Raw genomic sequence first — 21,494 nt, forward strand, 5'->3', positions numbered from 1 at the left:
ACAGCACCCTAACACTACCAGGTTACACCTCATACTGTGCTGTACAGCCTCAAAACATGGAACAAGCTACAAAAGGAGGGTGACTAGCAATAATTGTCAAGGATAACCACACCCCCATGTTGGTACCACAACAAGAAGCAGCATGGACTAGCCATGGTCAAGTAACAGTGGCTAAAACTGCCCCCCCCCCAGTTTATAGCCTGCTACAGACTACCATCCCAACACCAGGAACTGCACCTGGCCTATGCTGGAATACATGAATATATCAAGTCCTCCAAACCACATTATATTGGGTGACTGAAAATACCCAGACATAGACTGGGAGCATTATACTAGCTCCAACACTGTAGGACAAAAGTTCATAGAATCCATAAACCAAAATGCCCAGAAACAATGTACCACTCCCACAAGAGGGGTAAGCATACTGGATGTGATAATCAGCAACATGGGTACTGGATGGCAAGAAGAGAAGTGTATTGCTCACTGGTAAGACCAGACCATAGAGTAATCACACTGGATATACACATCCTGACCACAGTCCCTGGCCAGAAAACCACAGTGAAAAACATGTGTAAAGCAAAATTTGCACTCCTCTAAACTGATGTGGAATCCATTAAAGGTCTTGTGCAGGTGCAAAATATGGGCCACACCTCAGAACCTGTTATACAGGCATTCCATGAACACTGCCAGGAATGCTTGGATTATGCAATCCTAAATTAAAACAAGACACAATGCCATACATGCAGGCATCTGGCATGGTGGACACCAGCCATAACCAAACCATGCAAGAGAATGAGGAAGCTACTACATGATAGAGCAAACATAAAAAAAGAAGTAATCACTGATCAGTAGTATGGCAATAAAATATGTCCACACATACAATCCACTAAGGCCAGCCACAACAAGTTGAATCTGTGAATCTTGAGGCAATGTTACAACTGCCCCAAGTACACAGACAACCCCCAACTCCGCCCAAGAAATACAAATATATGTGAGAGATGCAACCATCTATCCAAACTGGAGGCTGAGCTCCCTCAACTCAGTACTCCCAAAACTAGTCAGGAGGAGAAGGTAACCACACACACCACAAACCCAGTCCCACATAGACCTATCACAACTGCAAACCAAAGACATAAACACAGAAAAACATTCCCGGAGGGCCAAATTACAAACACACCACACCAACAGAGGCGTCCAAAGCAGACACCCAATCAAACAACCTCCAAACATAGCACATGCAACACATAGTACACAAAGCTGGTGTGCCAAACAGTCACAGGCCAGAAGGAGAAACAACATGCCTGATACAGTTGTAATAGGTGACTCCATAGTGAGACACGCTGCTGTCCCGCACACCAGACTGAACAAGGGAAAGGGTACAGTAAGCTGCCTGTAGGCTGCTACAATACGCCACATAACACAATTATGCAGGTCACCCCAAAGCAAGTAGAAATATGATGCAGTCATAGTCCATGCTGGTGTGAATGACCTGAGATGTACCACCCCGGACTACATGAAAAGAGACATAGATGAGCTCTCCGATTATGTAGTCCAGGCCAGTATGACACTGACCGTTTGCAGCATCCTACCCTCACCAAGAATGATGCCACAGTACAAACACAGAATGATCTGTTATAACAAGTGGCACAATTACTGGTGTCATTCCAAGGGGATCCAATGTCGGTCTGCTTGGGATGTCATGCTTGACAAGCCACGCAGCTGTTCCAGGGATGGCTTGCACCTGTTACCCCTGGGCATCTGGATATTGGATAAGGCTTTTGCCACCTCCATAGAGCCTTTCGTAGGCAAGGCTGAAAAGACTAATCCACCACCCTACAAAACATAAGTGGAAAGAAACATAAGGGTAATGCTGACCAATGCCAGATGTGTAAAGCTCAATATGCATGCTCCCGAGGCCATCCCCAGTATGGAGAACATCGATGTCTGTGCAGTGACAGAAACCTGCTGCAAGCCTCCTGACAGCACACCAGCACTACCAGGTTATACCACATATCATGTGTTATGGCCCCAAAACCTGGAACAAAACATAAAAGGAGGGTGAGTATCCATATTCAGCACAGACACCCACACGTCCAGGTAACTGACAATGCACAAAGCATTGGAGTCCACCCATGTGCAACTAACCGTAGGCAAGACTGCTGTACAGTCTGTAGCATGCTACAGACCACACACTCACACACAGGAACCCCACCCAGCCATCCTGAAGACACTGGACAGTATGAATGTCCCACCAAATACCAAACAAGGTACTCACAAATTACCACATAGGTGATAAACCATTATGTATGGAAGGAGTAATCAGGGACCTCGGGACACAAGTGGACAGTAACCTGTTATGTGACACTCACATTGCCAATGTGGCTAGGAAGACTGTCTATATTGGACACCGTATCATGAAAGGATTCACAGCTACGTCAACAGAGGTCATTGTGCCCCTATACTGTTCTCTTATCAGACCCATAATCTAGTACAATGCCTCATTTGGGATGTACCTTACCTGACACCTGCAGCAGTTAGAAAGACCTCAAAGGTACCTCACCAAGAGGATAAAGGGTCTCAAATATATGTCATATGCTGCCTGGCTGTAGACACCCCAGCTGAATGCAGTCACATACTGCCTACACAGAGGCATTGTATGTCTGTTGTACAAGGCCATGTCCAACACAGGAGTAATGGACATGCTCCACCCCAGAAAACTCAAAGCCATCGGAGCTGTGAGAGTGAGAGATGTCAACCTCAACACATAATGAAATAGGATGTGCTGGAGGGACAGATACATAACCCAGAGGCTCCCCACACCCTGGAACAGAATCCCACTCCATGTTAGGCAGAGACCCTCACTGACACTCTTCAACAGGAACCTTGCCAAGTGGATGGATGATCGTAGAGTTACACTGGGGGTCTTCACTGCATCATGTCCAGACAGAGGCACAGCAAAGCAAATCATAAATGGCCATAATATTCACATAGCAAGGGGTGGTGAAAGCCACACACACTCTGGCTAGGCTTACAAATGCCTTAGGGTGGATAGCCTAGTATGAACCTATGAACCTATGAAGATACAAATTGTACAGGACACTAAGGATAATCCCAAGGCTTCCACAACTGATGGTAGGAACCGTGTTGGGAATTCACAGATATGCTCTGAATCACACAAATATTACAAACAACATACCAAACACACACACATATTGCCAACATACATCCTGACAGATGCAGTGCAAACCCCCCCCCCAGAATGCAAAATATCTATCCCAGCAGACTGCTGGCCCCCTGACATTGCAGATGCTGAGGTAACAGCCAGCATCTACAAAGCAAAACACACAGCAGCAATGGTATGAGATGGTGTCCTGGGCTGAGTCCAACATGGACTCCAAGAAGAATCGAATGCCAAATCACACTACTGCTCAATGTTAGCCTTACCACAGGATATGTACCCAAAGAGCAGTGTACAACAACAGTGGTCCTTCTCAAGAAAGGTGTTGCCTGAATGGATACTGAAAACTACCACCCCAGAATCCTGAGAAGCTCGGTCTGCACAGCTATGGAAAGGATCAGCATGTACCGCAGGCATAAAGATTTTGGGGACCTACTGACACTGGACACTACCCAGTGTGGCTTTCTAAAGTGTAGATCCTGCCCCTAAACATGTTTGACTCATTTGAAACAGTCATTAAGGTCATTGATGAGGGCAATGTGGTCCACACAGCGTAGCTGGACCTTGCAAAGGCTTCTATACAATACGCTACGTGTTCATTATAGATATGCTCACCAGCTTAAATATAAACCCCTATGTCAGTAGAGGGGTTGCAAACCAGACCAAGGACAGAACTGACATGGTCAGACATGCTGCAGCCATGTCAGACTACAAACCAGATATAACTGGCATCCCACAAGGCTTGGTCCTGGGACCTCCCTCGTTTGGTACATATGTCCCATAGGTACAGGCCAACATGGAAGGACTGTGTCTGAACATGTTTGCAGGGGACTACAAACTGCCCACCATATCTGACCCTCCTGCTGACTCAAGCATCCCACAAAAGGGCCACATAGAAAAAGACAACTGGTGCCATAGCCATGTCAGCAAGTTAATTGCAGAAAAGTGTATAGTCAACCCCCGTGGATATACAGTAAGTGCCCACCAATTACCACATAGGTGTGAACCCATTACGCACTTAACATGTAATGAGAGACCTGGGGACACAAGGTGATAGATATCCTGCATTGGACAAACATGTGGCTGTAGTGTTTACAGAAACATACCATATACCCACCTAATCATGAAGGTTGTCAGATCTAGATAAGGGGAGGTCATTGTGGCTCTGCAGTCATCCTTCATCAGCGTTACAATTGACTACAATAGCCCGTGTGGGATGTACCTCAGCATTCACCTTCATCAACTGTAAAGTCCCCAACAGTACCTCACCAGGAGTATCAAAGAGCTTGCACAGATGCCATGTGTTGCCTGATTAAACAAACTGCAGCTACACACACTGCCATACTGCCCACCCAGACGCAAGCTGTGCCTGATGTATAAAGCCATGTCCAAGCTGGAATCAATAAACATGCTGCACCTTGTACAATCTGAATGGCAGTGAGCTATGCACATGACAGACCTGAACCCCACCACTGACATACATAGGACAAGCTGTACTGCATGATCCATAACACAGAAGCCACCCCCACTCATGAGTAAACTCCCAGTACAGGCTATCCATAGAGTCACTCATCGATTCACCTCAAGAGGAATCTTGATGAGTGGATGGGAGATAGTAGGTTTACCCTGGGTATCACTGTTATGTCACAGGTAGACAGAGGCACAGTATACTAACCATGACATATGTCATGGAAAACTCCACTTACAATGTATGTCGAAGGACAAACACACTCTCCGACTAGCATTAGAAATGGCCTAGGGCACATCGCTAGTGTTTGCAAATGTACACCTATGTTGTGGAATACACTACCAATGTTGGACAAGCCTGATTTAAGTAGTTCATATCTGAACATAATGCAACATGGTCAGATGTGCACAACTGGCCCCTAACCAGGCTGTTGTGCTCACTATGGAAATGTAAAGCAGTGATAGGACTAAAGCCCAGGATCCTGTCCACCACAGTCAAAGTACTGAAACAGTACACTATACGGTACTACAGTGTTAGGTCAGTATGAAAGGATGTTGACAACTGTATGCAAAGTATCCCATGCAAACCCTGCAGGCACAGTATAATCCCTGTTGTGTTCACACACAAAGCAGTCAGACAGTAACTACACAACATGACACACAACACATAACCATAAACGGGAGATATTTGTTGAAGTTCACACTCATCCACAAAGGTGGTGGGCTGCAGAGTTCAAGATATGGAAAGCTCACACTGGGCATGCTCACACACTTTGATAAATGAGACATATGTCAGACAACATGTCATGGGAAGGCTGAACTGGGCAGGCTCACACACTTAGGCCAAATCTCAGTTTAGCAGTTGGCCACACATATCTGGTATTTGTACGTGTTATTCCAGGAACCAACCACATTACAGCAATCTGCCAAGTGCACACAGTTAAATGACTACAGAGACATACGTGATATAGTGGATCCCTCCCATATGCAAACATCTTCCACAGATACACAAGTTGTTCATACAAACAGGGAATGCTATGGCAATAAAGACCTGCAAACAGTCTATCAGCAACAAATAATGTGCATTTGACAATTAAACATATGGGTGTAGAGGTCAACACTAGGCTGTTTGCCCTAGGGAATGACAGCTTAGCCAGAGTGTGCTTGGTGTCTGCCTCCCCACAGGATGCACATTCCCCTTTCTAAACACTGATGATGTCAGCACCCTATAAGTACAGCAGGAGAAGGGAAACCTCCCAGTAATGCGAATAGCGCGCTCTGCTAATGCGTCCATCTCGAGTGTCATAACATAGTTAGGTAGGAGTTTGAATCCTGCAAATGCTCAGTGTGTGTGTGTGTGTGTGTGAGTGGGGTTTGTGTGTGTCCAAGTCTGTATGAAAGAAATGTCCCTTTTGGCAACTAGGAGAACACACTACAGGATGCACATTCCCATTTCTAAACACTGATGATGTCAGCACCCTATAAGTACAGCAGGAGAAGGAAAGCCTCCAAGTAATGCAAATAGTGCGCTCTGCTAATGCGTCCATCTTGAGTGTCATAACATAGTTAGGTAGGGGTTTGAATCCAGCAAATGGCAAGTGTGTGTGTTTGGATGAGGGGGGTTACTGTGTGTGCAATTTTGTGTGAGGGAAATGTCCCTTTTGGCAACTAGGAGAACACACTACAGGATGCACATTCCCCTTTCTAAACACTGATGATGTCAGCACCCTATAAGTACAGCAGGAGAAGGTATGTGGCATGGACAATGACTGAGTCATATGTGTCCATGCCTCTGACTGACCTGTATGCTTGTGTTATGTGGTGGACCATAGTGCCCCACGGGCATATCACTGTGACCTTCACCTTGTCCAGCCTGGTGAGCGTGACCTCACTGTACCGGACAATAAAGGTACCTAACACAACTGTGGCCAGTGTGTTGTCTAGCCTTACAGGCTGTGACTGTTTGGCACACAGGATTTGTGTGCTATGTGTTATGCGTGATGTGTTCAGGCATAACGTATGCCTGTGTGCCAGCTGCAGAGGTGTCTGCCGCTCAGGCAGGATGCTATTCTTAGACTCCACGAATGTTCCAGTGTGTTCACGTGCTTGTATTGCTGTCAGTGTAGGTCTACATCAGACTGGTATTGTAGTCACTGTAGTATTTCATGCCACCTGACAGGTTATGCCAGTACTGGGTTCAGAGTGCTTAGTCCCCAGTTTGGCTATGTGGTTCCATCTCATACATGTATTGTACGTCCATGTGTAGGGGAGAGGGTTGACTGTGTACATGTGGCAGCTGTGACATTGCCACATGACCCACATATTCCACAACTGTACCATAGAGGTGACTGACAACTGACCTTTGCACATGCTACCATAGTATTGTGATTGCCATGGTGATTGACAGCACATAGGGCCAATGGGGAACAAGGTACATAGGTTCATAGGTTCATAGGTTCATACTAGGCTATCTGCCCTAGGGCATTTATGAACCTACTTCAAAAAACTGCAGGAACACCGAATTTGAAAGAGATTTTAAATAGAAAAGTTGAAGTTAGAAGAGATGGTATGGTAGGGATGTATAGATGTGGGAAATGTTCAGTCTGCAACAAAACTAAAAATATGCACGGGGTGAAAATTAATGGAAAGATGTACACTGCTTTTGAAAGGTTTGATTGTAGCTCAACAGGTGTCATTTACATTTTAGGTTGTGATTGTGTTCCAGCTAAGTGGTATATTGGGCAAACCACTAGACAAATTAAGATTCGAATTTTGGAACATTTGGGTGACATAAGGAGGGGCAATTTAGAGAGCCCCGTAGCTGCACATTTTTGCAGCACACATAATGGTGAGAATGACAGTTTCAAGTTTAGTGCATTAGCTAGGCCCCATTCTAGCAAAGGAAATTATAATGCAGCCCTAAGTAAGTTAGAACAGAGGATGATCATTGAGTATCATACTTTATTCCCTAAGGGGATGAATTTGGAAATTTAATGAGCATAAATGAAATTTAACTGTTATTTGGTGATTTAATATATATTAAAAATGAAGTTTTGTAATACTGATAAGTTAAGGTGACTAATAGGTTGTTATATTTACATATATATTTAAATGAAAAGCATTCACCGTATTAATGAAATTTATTAATCAATTATTTTTGGAGTGTTTAGTTTAGTTTACATTTTGCAATTTATATTTATAAAATTTGTAAATTAAGAAAAAAAGAAAAATAGAAAAAATGTGTTGTAAATAGTCAAATTATAGAAATGTTTCTTTCCTTGGAATATATTTCAGTGGTGAAAGAGTTAAAATGTTTGACATAATGATGTTTAACTGATTAATTGATGCTTGATTAATTAATTAAAGCACATATAAAAGAACACTGAAAATGTCAAAGTATGTCCCATTGAAGGCGAACAGCCGAGGTACCAGGATGGAAAGAATAAAGATGGATATTAACTACTTCTGTGTCTTCCTTTGAACTTGGTGGTGTTCCTGCAGTTTTTTGAAGTATTTGAGGCTTGTTTTCTAGAAGTGTATTGTTTCTGAAGATGTCAGTTTCAGAGGAAGCACAGAGTGGTGAGAATTTTTCTTTTGCTGATATATTGAAATAAAGAGAGAGAAAATATGCTGCCTCAGATTTGTGGACTGGGGGCAGCAATGAACTTTGTTCTGAAGAATTTGTGCATCTTGAACGTATTATGGCAAAAGAAATTTCTGTTTTCTATGACTCCAAATTACTTGAGAAATATGTGATGCTGAATGTAACACCTAGAGGTCTGCACATAGACAAATTGCCTGCAGGAGGTTTTAAGGAAGATGAAAATGATCTGTTAATTGAGTGGAGACAAGCTGCTCAAGACTGTTGTCTGAACTGGTTGAAAATCTTGATTAAAAAGAATCAAAGAACTATGGACAGTTTACATTGTAAAATTATTGAGTTACAACAAGAGATAAAAAATAAGGTGTCCACTACTGTGTTTCAATCAAAATTTAAAGAAATAAATGAAAAGTTAAAGAAGGTAGAAAATGAAGTGATGGCCAGGAAGAAGTCTAAATTAAACTGGGATGTTAGTGACTATGAAAGAAATGAAATTTATAACTGGCCCAGAAGAGGGCGCCGTTTCAAAAGGAACTTTAAAAGACATAGAGGAGTAAATGATGAGATATCTTCTTGTTCTTCTGTAGAGACTGGTGGTAGCCGAAAGAGTGTGTCCTTTGAGGACATTGTAGCTGAGGACGTGGAAATGAATGAAGAGAACAGAAGGGGACATCAGAATTCTCGGAACAGGACATACAACGTGCAGACTAGATCAACCAGAAAACAACAGGGTAAGACAAGTCATTTGCAAGCTAGCAATCAGTCAAAAAACTGACTTTAAACTTCCTGAATGGTCAGCGTGATTTATCTAAAAGTGCGCCAGCTAATGTTAAATTTCATGACGAAAATTTGCTTTATTTTGATAAAAAAGTGATAGAAAAAGTTATAAAAAGGGTAATGAACAAGTGTATGAGCAGTGTGGGTTTCCAGAGGGTAGTGCGTCAGTAAATATTGGCGCATTTAAATCTGACGCGCAAACATGTAAAACTGTTAAAATGCTAAATTTATCTGACACTGTCTCAATACAGACTGCAAGCATAAGAGATCCTTCCCCGTTGAATGGCAATGTGTATGGGAGTATAGAAAAACTTACTGAATGTTCAGACAGTCGTGGCAATTTAAGATATGCTGATGTTTCATTTTCCACTGAGTATGGGAATGCTGAGCAGTTATTTTCAGCGGATACTGAATGTTTAGGTAGTAGTGGCAGCTTACGACATATGAATGTTCTTACTGCCACTTATATTACTAACATTTTTGGCTCTTTGGATTCAGCAGTGAAACCAAACTATGAAAGTTTATTATTTGAGTTAGCTAATGCTCCTGTGGAGCAGGCGCTTAATGTGGAGGATGTAAATCATTTAGATAGTTATGATTCTAGTATGAGTTTAGGACAAGCAGCAATTTTGTTGAATGATGGCTTTAACACGCAACTTGATGCAAACAATGGGGATGCATTTGTACGTAACAGTGCTGATAAATTTGAAATCGTTCATAGGAATGGGAGCTTAGAGCAGCAAGCTGTTTTGACAATTAACTGTTTAGATAATGATGTTAGTTTACGACATGTTAATGCTTCTTTTGTTTCTTCTGTTCCTGTGTGTGGGAGTGTTGAGCAGCTAGCTGTTGCGGAAATTGAATGTTCTAACAGTCGGGTTAATTCACGACACACTTACATTTCCTCTGCCAATCGAACTGTTGACAGTTTTGGTCTTTTGGATTTAGTGTTGAAGCCACATCTTGAAAATGTACCGTCTAGTTCAGTTGGTTTTTCTGTGGAGCAGATGATGGATAAGGAAGATGCAAATTATATTGCCAGTGATGATCTTAGGAATGACTTAGGACAAACAGTTAGTTTGGGGAATGATGCTTGTAGTAAAAACATGCAGTATGATATAAATAATAGGGATGTAATTGTATGTGATCACACTGGTAAATTAGAAAATGATTACAGTAACATCAAACATATTCAGTCTCAACCTCCTTGTGAGTGTTATGGGGACAGTAGTATGAATGAGAAAGTTATTAGTGATATCTATAAGGATAATAGTGAATCAGTTACATCTCAGGATGGTTGTCAAGATGATTTTAACTTATTTTGTGAGTTGAATGGTATCACTGAAATTTGTGAAGATGAAGATGAAATGGGACTTATTGTTGGTACTACTGTCAGTAATAGTTTAAATGTGATTAATCTTTCTGATCTTTCCCTGTCTGAAGAAATGTTGAGTGTTTTTTCAAAAGGAACAAAATTTGTACCCACTAGGATACCATCCATTTCAGACATAATTTTTGATGTGAAAGCCTTTATTCGAAAGTTAAACCTAAGGGTTTATTTTCATGAAAAAGAAAAAAGCATAAATAAGGGAAATGTTGGTGTTTTGGATGAAACTCTCTTAAACCTAAGCATTTATGAATATGAAGGTATGGAATTGGATAAAAATGGGGATGAAAATGAAAATGAAAATACTTCTGAGCTTTCTATGGAATCGAACATGGAAGGGGTCATTGGAGGTGGATATGGTCACTTAGAAGTTCCCCATTTTTCAGGCGACAGTAACTTTATGCCTCCTAAGAAATCTTTGGCAATAAATGCCTTTGAACATGTTATTATGGCCAAATTGGAATCGGAACAAAGTTTTTTGTATACGTAAAAAGATCTTTAATTTAAGTAAAAGTGAATGGTTGGCCCTTAAAACATTTAGGATGGAATTGGATAAGGTAACTGTCAAGCCGGCAGATAAGGGGGGCAATTGGGTGATTATGAATAATAAAGAATATGAGAACATAGTTAATAATTTACTAGTGGATGATACGTATCGAAAGTTAGAAAGTAACCCTCTTGACTCTTATTCTTGTGAACTGAATGAGTTATTGGAGCGAGGTGAAAGATTGGGTTTTTTCACTAGTAAAGATGTAAAAAGTTTAACTATGAGGGAACCCCGACACCCTTACATGTATATAATTCTTAAGATTCATAAAAATGTTACCAACCCCCCAGGTAGACCCATTATTTCGGGGATTGGGTCTTTTGTTGAGAGAGTTAATATTTTCTTGGACCATCATTTAAAGAAATCTTTGCCACAGGTTCAATCTCATGTGAAGAATACACAGGATGTCTGTTTGGCTTTAAAAGGACTCAAATGGGAAGATAATTACTATTGGGCTAGTGTTGATGTTGTATCACTTTACACCAACATCAAGATTAGATGGGGCCTGGAAGCAGTGTACAAAATGATGGGAGAAGGACCATATACGAGATTTATGTTAAGTTTGCTTGAGTTTAGTTTAACACACAATTATTTTTTGTGGAAAAAAGAATATTTTTTGCAGACAAAAGGAACAGCCATGGGTGCAGCTTTCGCTCCTAGTTATGCTGTGATCTATATGGGAGAGTTCGAAAAGGAATTTATGTTTCAAAATACATTTTTTGTTAACAATGTTGTTTTTTTTAAACGTTATATTGATGATTTGATTTTTGTGTGTAAAGGGGATGTGACTCTTTTTGATGAATTTATGGTGAATTTAAACAACAATTATCATGGTTTAAAATTTGTGGCACACACATCTGAATTTCAAATTCCTTTTCTTGATGTAAAATTTTATGTAGGGGTAGATGGTTTGGTAGAGCATAAAACCTATAGGAAACCCACTTCAGTGAATAATTTTCTACATGCTAGTAGCATGCACCCAACACATTTGATTAAGGCTATACCGGAAGGGGAATTTAAAAGGAATTTAAGGAATACTTCGGATAAAAAATCTTTGGGAAGAGGTGTGTGATGAAATTTTGGATAGATTGCATTCACGTGGATATGAGCTTGACAGGCTTCAATCCCTAAAACACAGATTGTGTAAAAATAGAATATCTGGAACACGAGGGTATAAGTATGCTTTTGAGTCTGAAAATGCATTAGATTTAGACAAATTGTTTTTTGTATCCAGGTATTCCAATTTTTCATGTATTATGGAAAAAGTTATTAGGGACTTGTGGCCTGTGGTGAGTGAAGATCCTGTAATAGGTCACCTTTTTCCCAAACATATTACCTTTTCTTATAAAAGGTATCCAAATTTGAAAGAGATTTTAAATAGAAAAGTTGAAGTTAGAAGAGATGGTATGGTAGGGATGTATAGATGTGGGAAATGTTCAGTCTGCAACAAAACTAAAAATATGCACGGGGTGGAAATTAATGGAAAGATGTACACTGCTTTTGAAAGGTTTGATTGTAGGTCAACAGGTGTCATTTACATTTTAGGTTGTGATTGTGTTCCAGCTAAGTGGTATATTGGGCAAACCACTAGACAAATTAAGATTCGAATTTTGGAACATTTGGGTGACATAAGGAGGGGCAATTTAGAGAGCCCGTAGCTGCACATTTTGCAGCACACATAATGGTGAGAATGACAGTTTCAAGTTTAGTGCATTAGCTAGGCCCCATTCTAGCAAAGGAAATTATAAGGCAGCCCTAAGTAAGTTAGAACAGAGGATGATCATTGAGTATCATACTTTATTCCCTAAGGGGATGAATTTGGAAATTTAATGAGCATAAATAAAATTTAACTGTTATTTGGTGATTTAATATATATTAAAAATGAAGTTTTGTAATATTGATAAGTTAAGGTGACTAATAGGTTGTTATATTTACATATATATTTAAATGAAAAGCATTCACCGTATTAATGACATTTATTAATCAATTATTTTTGGAGTGTTTAGTTTAGTTTACATTTTGTAATTTATATTTATAAAATTTGTAAATTAAGAAAAAAAGAAAAATAGAAAAAATGTGTTGTAAATAGTCAAATTATAGAAATGTTTCTTTCCTTGGAATATATTTCAGTGGTGAAAGAGTTAAAATGTTTGACATAATGTTGTTTAACTGATTAATTGATGCTTGATTAATTAATTAAAGCACATATAAAAGAACACTGAAAATGTCAAAGTATGTCCCATTGAAGGCGAACAGCCGAGGTACCAGGATGGAAAGAATAAAGATGGATATTAACTACTTCTTTGTCTTCCTTTGAACTTGGTGGTGTTCCTGCAGTTTTTTGAAGTATTTGAGGCTTGTTTTCCAGAAGTGTATTGTTTCTGAACATTTATGAACCTAGCCAGAATGTGTTTGGCTGTCGCCATCCATTGTAAATATATCTTGCCATGCCCTTTTCCAAGGTTAGTATACTGTGCCTCTGTCTAACAGTGACACAGAAGTGATACCCAGGGTAAACCTACAATGTCCCATCCACTCATCAAGATTCCTCTTGAAGAGAGTCAATGAGGGACTCTGCCTAACCTGGACTGGGATTTTATTCCAGAGTGAAGTGAGCCTCTGGGTTATGAATCTGTCCCTCCAGCATGTCCTATTTATTTCAGTGCTAAGGTTCAAGTCTCTCAAGCGTGTAGCCCGATGTGATTTGGATATACTCAGGTGCAGCATGCCCATTAATTCCGGGTTTGACATGGCTTTATACATCAGGCACAGATCGCCTCTGAACAGGCGGTATGCCACTGAGTAGAGCTGGGGTTTCTTTAACCGGTCAGCATATGGCATCTGTTTGAGCCCTTTGATCCTCTTGGTGAGGTACTTTTGGGGTCTTTCCAGTTGCTGCAGGTGTCTGGTAAGGTACATCCCAACAGGGGCATTGTACTCAATTATAGGCCTGATGAGGGATGAGTAAAGAGGCACGATGTCCTCCCCTGATCTAGATGTGAATCCCTTCATGATGGGGTGGGCTATATAAAATGTCTTTCTAACCACTTTGGCCATGTGGTTGTCAAATGAGAGATTGCTATCAACTTGGGTCCCCAGGTCCCAAATTACTTCTTCTGTACTTAATGGATTACCACCTATGTGGTACTGTGTGGGCATTTTGTTTTTGCCAAAGGGGATGACTATACACTTTTTTGCATTCATTTTGAGGCCATGGCTCTGGCACAAGTTGCCTGTTTCTATGAGGCCCTTTTGGAGGATGCTTGTGTCGGCTGGAGAGTCAATTATGCGGCCAGTTTGCAGTCATCTGCATATTTGGTCAGCCACAGTCCTTCCGTGTTGGCCTGTACCTACGATAAATATATATCAAACAAGAGAGGTCCCAGGACTGAGCCTTGTGGGACACCACATGTAACTGGTTTGGAGTCTGGCATGGCTACAGCAATTCTAACCATGTGGGTTCTGTCCTTGAGCCAGTGTGCAATCCATCTAGTGACATAGGGGCTTATATTTAAGCTGATGAGCTTCTCTAGAATGCCCAAGTGGGGTATTGTATCGAAGGCTTCTGCGAGGTCCAGGTAGGCTGTGTGGACCACCTTCCCCTTGTCAATGGCCTTGGTGACTGTTTCAAAGAAATCAACCAGGTTTGAGAGGCAGGATCTGCCCTTAACAAAGCCAAACTGGGTATGATCCAGTGTCTGTAGGTCCCCAATATCTTTATTTATGAGGTCCATGATGATCCTTTCCATAGCTCTGCAGACCGAGCTAGTGTGGCTTATGGGGCGATAGTGTCCAGGATCCGTTGAGGCACCACCTTTCTGTAGAGGGACCACTGTTGCTGTACACCAGTCTTTGGCCACATATCCTGTAGTAAGGCTGGGATTGAACAGTAGTTTTATGTTTGGTTGTAGCTCTTCTTGGAGTTCGTGTAGGACACAGCCCGGGACACTGTCTGGTCCCATTGATGCAGTGTGTATTGCTTTGGAGAGGGTGGCTCTTACCTGAGCATCTGAGATGTCAGGGGGGCAGCACTCTGCTGGGATACATATTTGCCCTTTTGGTGTGGAGGGGGGGGGAGAAGTTTGCGCTGAACCTGTCAACTAGAATGTTGGCAATGTCTGTGGGTTTGGTGTTTCTATTGACATTTTGGAGTACCTATAAGCATATCTGGGAATTAACACCCAGGTTCCTAACATAACTAAAGAAAGCCTTGTGATTATCCTTAGTGTCCTGTGCAATTTCAATCGAAGCTGGCCTTAGACAATCTTATGAGTGCCTGTAGTTATTTGCTAATACTGATCAGTGATGCCTTTCCTTTTTGGGATTTTGCTGTATCATTTAGTAGCTTCCCCCTTCTACTGTGTAGTTTGTTTATGGCTGGGGTCCACCAGACAGGACGTCTGCCTTTGGAGGATTGGGTCTTGGTCTTATTCGGGATCACATGATCCATGCATTCCTGAAGGTGTCCATAGAATGTGCTTATAGAGGAATCTGTGGTCTGGTCTGTAGTTTCCACAGGCCCGGGGGCTTTGAAGGTTTACACCTCAGTTTTGAGGAGTGTGAATTTGCATTAGAGAAGTTGTTCACTGTGGTGTTCTGGGCAGGGGGTGGGGTCGGGATGTGAATATCCAGTGAGATTAGTTTATGGTCTGATCTTACCAGTGAGGGATACACTTCTGGTCTGGAGCATAGAGTCCCCATGTTGGTGATGATCAGGTCCAGTATGTTTCTCCTTCTTGTGGGAGTGGTAACAAGTTGTTCCATAGCATTTGAGCTCATATATTCTAGGAATCTTTGGCCTAGGGTGTTGGAGCTAGAGTCATGCTCCCAGTCTATGTTTGGGTAGTTGATGTCGCCCAATATAATGGTGTTTGGAGAGACCTTCATATTTTCCACTGTTCTCAGGAAGGCCGAGTGCAGTTCTTGGGTTTGGGAGGGTGGTCTGTAGCAGGCTATAACCTGGAAGGCAGTTTCACCCATTGTTAGTTGCACATGGATAGTCTCTGATGCTTGGTGCTTTGCCACCAACCTGGAGGTGTGGGTATCTTTGATGAATATCAATACTCCCCCTCCTTTTGTGGTTCGTTCCAAGTTTTGGGGCTGAAAAGCATGGTATGAGGTATAACCTGGTAGTGCTGGGGTGCTCTCAGTAGCCCTGAACCAGGCATCTGTTACTGCACAGATATTGATGTTCTCCATGCTAAGGAGAGTTTTGAGTGCATGCATCTTGAAGTTTAGACCTCTGGCGTTGGGTAGCATTACTCTTAGTTTCTTATCCCTTGTGATACCTATGAAGGTGTGTTTGTCATTTGAGCCTTGCCTAACAAAGGCACTATGGGGGTAGCAAGAGCCTTTGCCAATATCCGAAAGCCCAGGTGTGACAGGTGCAAGCCATCCTTAGCGAAGCAGGTGGTTCAACAGAAGATGAATATGTGAGAGTGTAGTGCCTGTGATTAGTTAGCAGTAGCATATATGACTGCTCACGTGGACAAATGCCAGGTAAGTCATATGCAATGTGTCACAGGCAACGTACATGTGAACAGGACAAACAGTGACATTCTGTCAAGTGAGACATGGACATACATATAGTAAGCTATGCAGATGTCACTAGGAGTCCACAGAAGCTCTGTAACTATGCATTGCAGGTGGGATCAGTATTCCAGGGTAATTGCAAGCAAACATGCATGCAAACAAAGCTACAGTAAGCAGGGCTGCATGTAGTCCATTGTACAACAAACAAGCTGTACCACTTCCAGTAGGTAACACTGCAAATATGCAGGCACTATGCACATGTACATGGAAATACACAGGTCAGATGGCTAGGGTCCAGTCTTAGCACACAAGTGTACAGACCATGTACCATCAGGATGTACAATAACTGGATGGAAACCCATGTGCTCATACCTGCAGTAATACACATGTCAAATAACAGAGACTGAGCCTTCACTCAGTGGTTCCATACTTAGTAGGATGTATGCTACCTGGCCTGCCACCACAGTATCCCTGACATGTATGGGGACTCTCCCTCCTGTGACAGTTAGTTTTGTGTGTTGGGGCTGTCTAGCATGGTATGAGATGTGAGCTTGCAGTGCTAGGGTGCTTTTGTGTGTCCTGTACCAGTCGTGTAGTACTGCACACATATCAACATCCTCAAACATCCGCATTGCAGAGTCCAGTGTGGGCAACATGCCACTTGCAGTTTACATGTCCATCATTGCGTATTAATACTTTCATTACCTTATCCCCTGTGCTACCTATGTATGTAGCCTTCTGTTGACATCCTTACCACCAGTATGCCAACATGTGCAGATGATACACTATGGTACTTACCATGGGTGTAGACAACAGTACATGACATTCATACCCTTACTGCATCAGGCATGCTGTGATATACCCAGAATTATTTCAGCACACAGTACTATTAACAACATGATACTATTACTACACGTCTATGTAGTCACCCTGTGCATCAGCAACATGTTAACCAGTACCGAAGGAGGTGGCACAGTTTCATCATATGCACAGGGTGTGAACTTGGTATGCCTGAGTCAGCCACCAATACCACCGATTGACATGTATGTGTATGTGTGTTGGTGTGGGACAGCAGTACAAGGTGGGGCAATGTTGATGAAGTGTGTGCATGTATGCGGTAGCCCTAGGTGTTGTCAATTCGCATGTGTGTATGGATGCACACAGTTCCACCTCATGGCTGCCATATACTGGTGTTTGTGGACAGCCACAGACTGTACCTGCCAGGTCATACAGATCAGTGTCTCTGGCAACGGACATGGTACCTGTGCCTTGCAGGGGTGCTACGGACCGTATCCGGTACCAACCCAGACTGGGTACTGTCATCAGAAGCAGGTGTTCATTGACTGGACACAGATCCCTGTCGGGCCTGGCCAGAGCCACATGCACGTGGTCTCCTGGGGCGGTCTGATGACAGCACAGACCCAGCATTGCTGGGGCTGCTGCTGGCACTATGGGGGCGGCCGCGGCCCTGTTGTCATTCGCGATGATTGCCAGCTGCTGCTGTTGCTGGCATACACCCACGTCGATGCCTCAACCATCCACCATCGCCCTGGCTCATGGACATGTAGTTGTGGAACCGGTCTAATATGTCCAAACAATGTCTGTCTATGACATCGGTGAAATTACGGATGGCAGCCGCAATGTCACACATACTGTCAGTCATGGCTGTGTGACATGCTGTCAGCTCCCTCAGACCCTGTCTGGTGTACCGTTCCATACGTGACTGCACCTGCATGACAGCCCGAAACATAGCTAAGGTTGTAAGACCTCTGTGGGCACTTCTGACAGGGGCAGTACACCCACGGATGCTCCCACGAGAACCCCTGGACATCTGTCTGTGTGGTACCATCTCAGGGCCATGCCCATGGCTGCTGTGTGGGGAGGCATGTGCCACAGATACCACATTACCCTGGTCAATGCCCACTGTATGCTGTCCATCACCTAGGGACATTGGTGACAAAGGGTGTATTGGCAGGATAACTGTGCGCATTAATGGGGTTGACAGCTGTGTACTGTCAATCGGCTGACCAATGATGGACCCTGGCATACCTTCCTGTGCCATTACACAGATGTTATCATTATCAGTACCCATGGCACCTGATTCAGGTTCCCTGCTGCATGACACCAGAGCAGTACCAGAACCTGTGGGAGGGAAACAGGAAACACAGTTTACAATGTCTACACAATATTACCAGTGATGCACACATCCACACATGCACAGGTCCAGACATGCACACATGCACAGGTGCACAGGTGCGCACACGTGCGCACATGCACACATGCGCACATGCACCCATGCACAGGTGCACACATGCACACATGCGCACATGCACAGGTGCACACATGCACACAGTTGCACACAGTTGCACACAGTTGTACACTACTCAGTATGCGTAATATCAACACACAGACACAGACACACCTGCATGCATACACAGAGCACTACTAAGTGAGCCTAATATTACTATTACTATCAAGACTATTAAAGGTATTGTTAATACACACTCACCAGCATGGATAGGCTGCATTGCTGTTACACCGGAGGGACCTGCAGAAGTGAGGAAACTAATGTCAGTGGGCACAACTGTGCCATTGTTACTGAGTATGATACAGGTCAGTAGTACAACAGTCGCCTTTCACAGGTCAGCTGCTGATATTGAGGATATCACACTTGCACATTAAATACTATGATGACAGTTACAAACCAAGGACACACCTCACACATACATTAACTGCCAGTGTACACAACAGTCAACTATACAAATGGCATATTACCTGCACGCTCATAGTCTTGCTGCTGCGTGGCTCCAGCCTCCATTATAATGCATGTCTGCTGCTGTTGTTGTTGCTGGCAGACTGGAGCCACCACACTCATGAGTAGTCCCTCCAATCTGGTGAGTGGGGGATGTGTAGCCACCCCACCACCTGTGGCGAACTGTTGCCTGTGGATATCCAACGCACGCTGATGGACATTTCTGATTAAATCACTGCAGTGATGTTATACCTGCTCATATGTCCAATTATGCATGCCTATGTCATTTACCCGATGGACCAGGTCTTGCCACAGTGCAGCCCTCTCCTGCTGATTCTGGCTGATGCGGAAAAAGAGTATTGCATAATCCCGCACCAGGCTCTGGTGTATCTCCTCATCCTCGGCTGCGGAGAAAGCTGGATTTCGCAGGTGAGCCATGTTCCTGAAAAAGAAAATAACCTGATATCAGCAATATATGTCAGCAGAATTTGGCACACATACTACACATGCTACTCAACTGTTATGATACAACATATCTCGCATATATAGCATCTGTCTGTCTATTGGTGGATACACATGTTAATGGCCAGGTATCAGTACTCAGCCAGCAACTGTGCAACAGTACCTGGCACACTCCATACAACATACTACCAAACCCCAGCAGTCAGAACACTGATTCAGGTCCAGAGCACCTCCTCACTCTGGAGGTTTGTATCTAGGTACTGTATGGCCTACATCATCAACTACTGTGAGCTGACCACAAACTAATTGCCCTGGATATACATATCCCACCTCCACCACCAGCACAAACAACTATAGTGAATAACATTGGAGATGCAAACTTTACACTTTGTAACAGTGACATGGTATCTTTTCAGCCCACTGGGCCAGTGGAAGACACAACCCACAATGCTGACCCCTACACAAATGCTTTCTACGGACATCTCCGAGAATGCATGGATCATGCAATCCCATATATGACCAAGACACTCTCCACAAAGGGACAGCATCCTGTCTGGTGGACCCCAGCCATAGACAGATTGTATTACAAAAGATGGCAGCTACTGCAAGACAGAGCATAATTCCATAAAGGGAAGGCATGTCTGAGCAGCACTAGTAAGGATCTATTTTCCCTCATACAAACATCCATGGGCAACTTTGAGAGGGAAATCAAGAAGGACACTACAGATAACCAGAAGGCCTTCTTCAGTTATGTTAGCAACCTGGTCAGAATCCCTCCTCTATGCTCATAGTTAGTACACAACAACAAATAATTCACTGAAACCACAGATATTGACAACATTGTGGCAGACAGGTTCAGTGCAGGTGTCACCCCTCCCTCTCCCCCAAAATAAGACATAGTTATCCCAGCTGACTGTAACCTCCCTGTCATCACAGATGTCCAGGTGAGAGCCGCCCTCAGGAAAGCAGAATACACAACATGACTGGGACCTGATGGTATCCCCGGTTGCATGCTACATGAACTCTGACAGGAGCTAAACACACATATAGAAGTGCTATGTAACACTAGCCTGACTACAGGATATGTACCTGTACACTGGCACAGCAGCAGTGGTTCCACTCCACAAAGGAGGCACCTCAACATACCAATACAATACAACACAATACAATACATTACAATACAATACTATACAATATGCTATTGCCCTGGGACTACAGCAGCATACTGTTCTGCTACCCTGACCATTGTGACACATGTGGTGTGATGGTACCTGCTGCTGTCACACAGTTACACAGGGTGACTCATATGGCATATTACCTATCTGACTAACATTCAGCAGGGGTATGTGTGACATGTACTCATGGGGAGTCTTGCTTCTTAACACTGTGTGGTTTATTGCAGGGTATGTCTTATCTGTGGGTAGGAACCTTTACCTCCACATGTGCTCTCTATTGCAGTGGCATGGATGACACACAGCAGTCATTTAGGTTGTGGATTGTGTGAGGTGTTACTATGGTTGTTGGACATCTGTGTGACTTACGTATGTAAATCCAGGAGTGGTAACCTCTATGTGGGTAGTATGTGTGTACTCTGTGGTGTTGTCAGTCACTGTGCATTGGTAATGTGTTTGAGTGCATTGTCACAGTGTTGTACATGTCACTGTGTCCTTCTCCATATCTGTAGCTGTCATGTGAGGTACATACCATGGCATCCATTATGTGGCGTGGAGGGGTACACTGACCTACATGTCCATAGCTGACACACCATGTCTGCTGACACATACCATGTGC

Source organism: Protopterus annectens, chromosome 4.part1, assembly GCF_019279795.1.
Source record: "Protopterus annectens isolate FY-2018-M chromosome 4.part1, PAN1.0, whole genome shotgun sequence".
Lineage (NCBI taxonomy): Eukaryota > Metazoa > Chordata > Ceratodontiformes > Protopteridae > Protopterus > Protopterus annectens.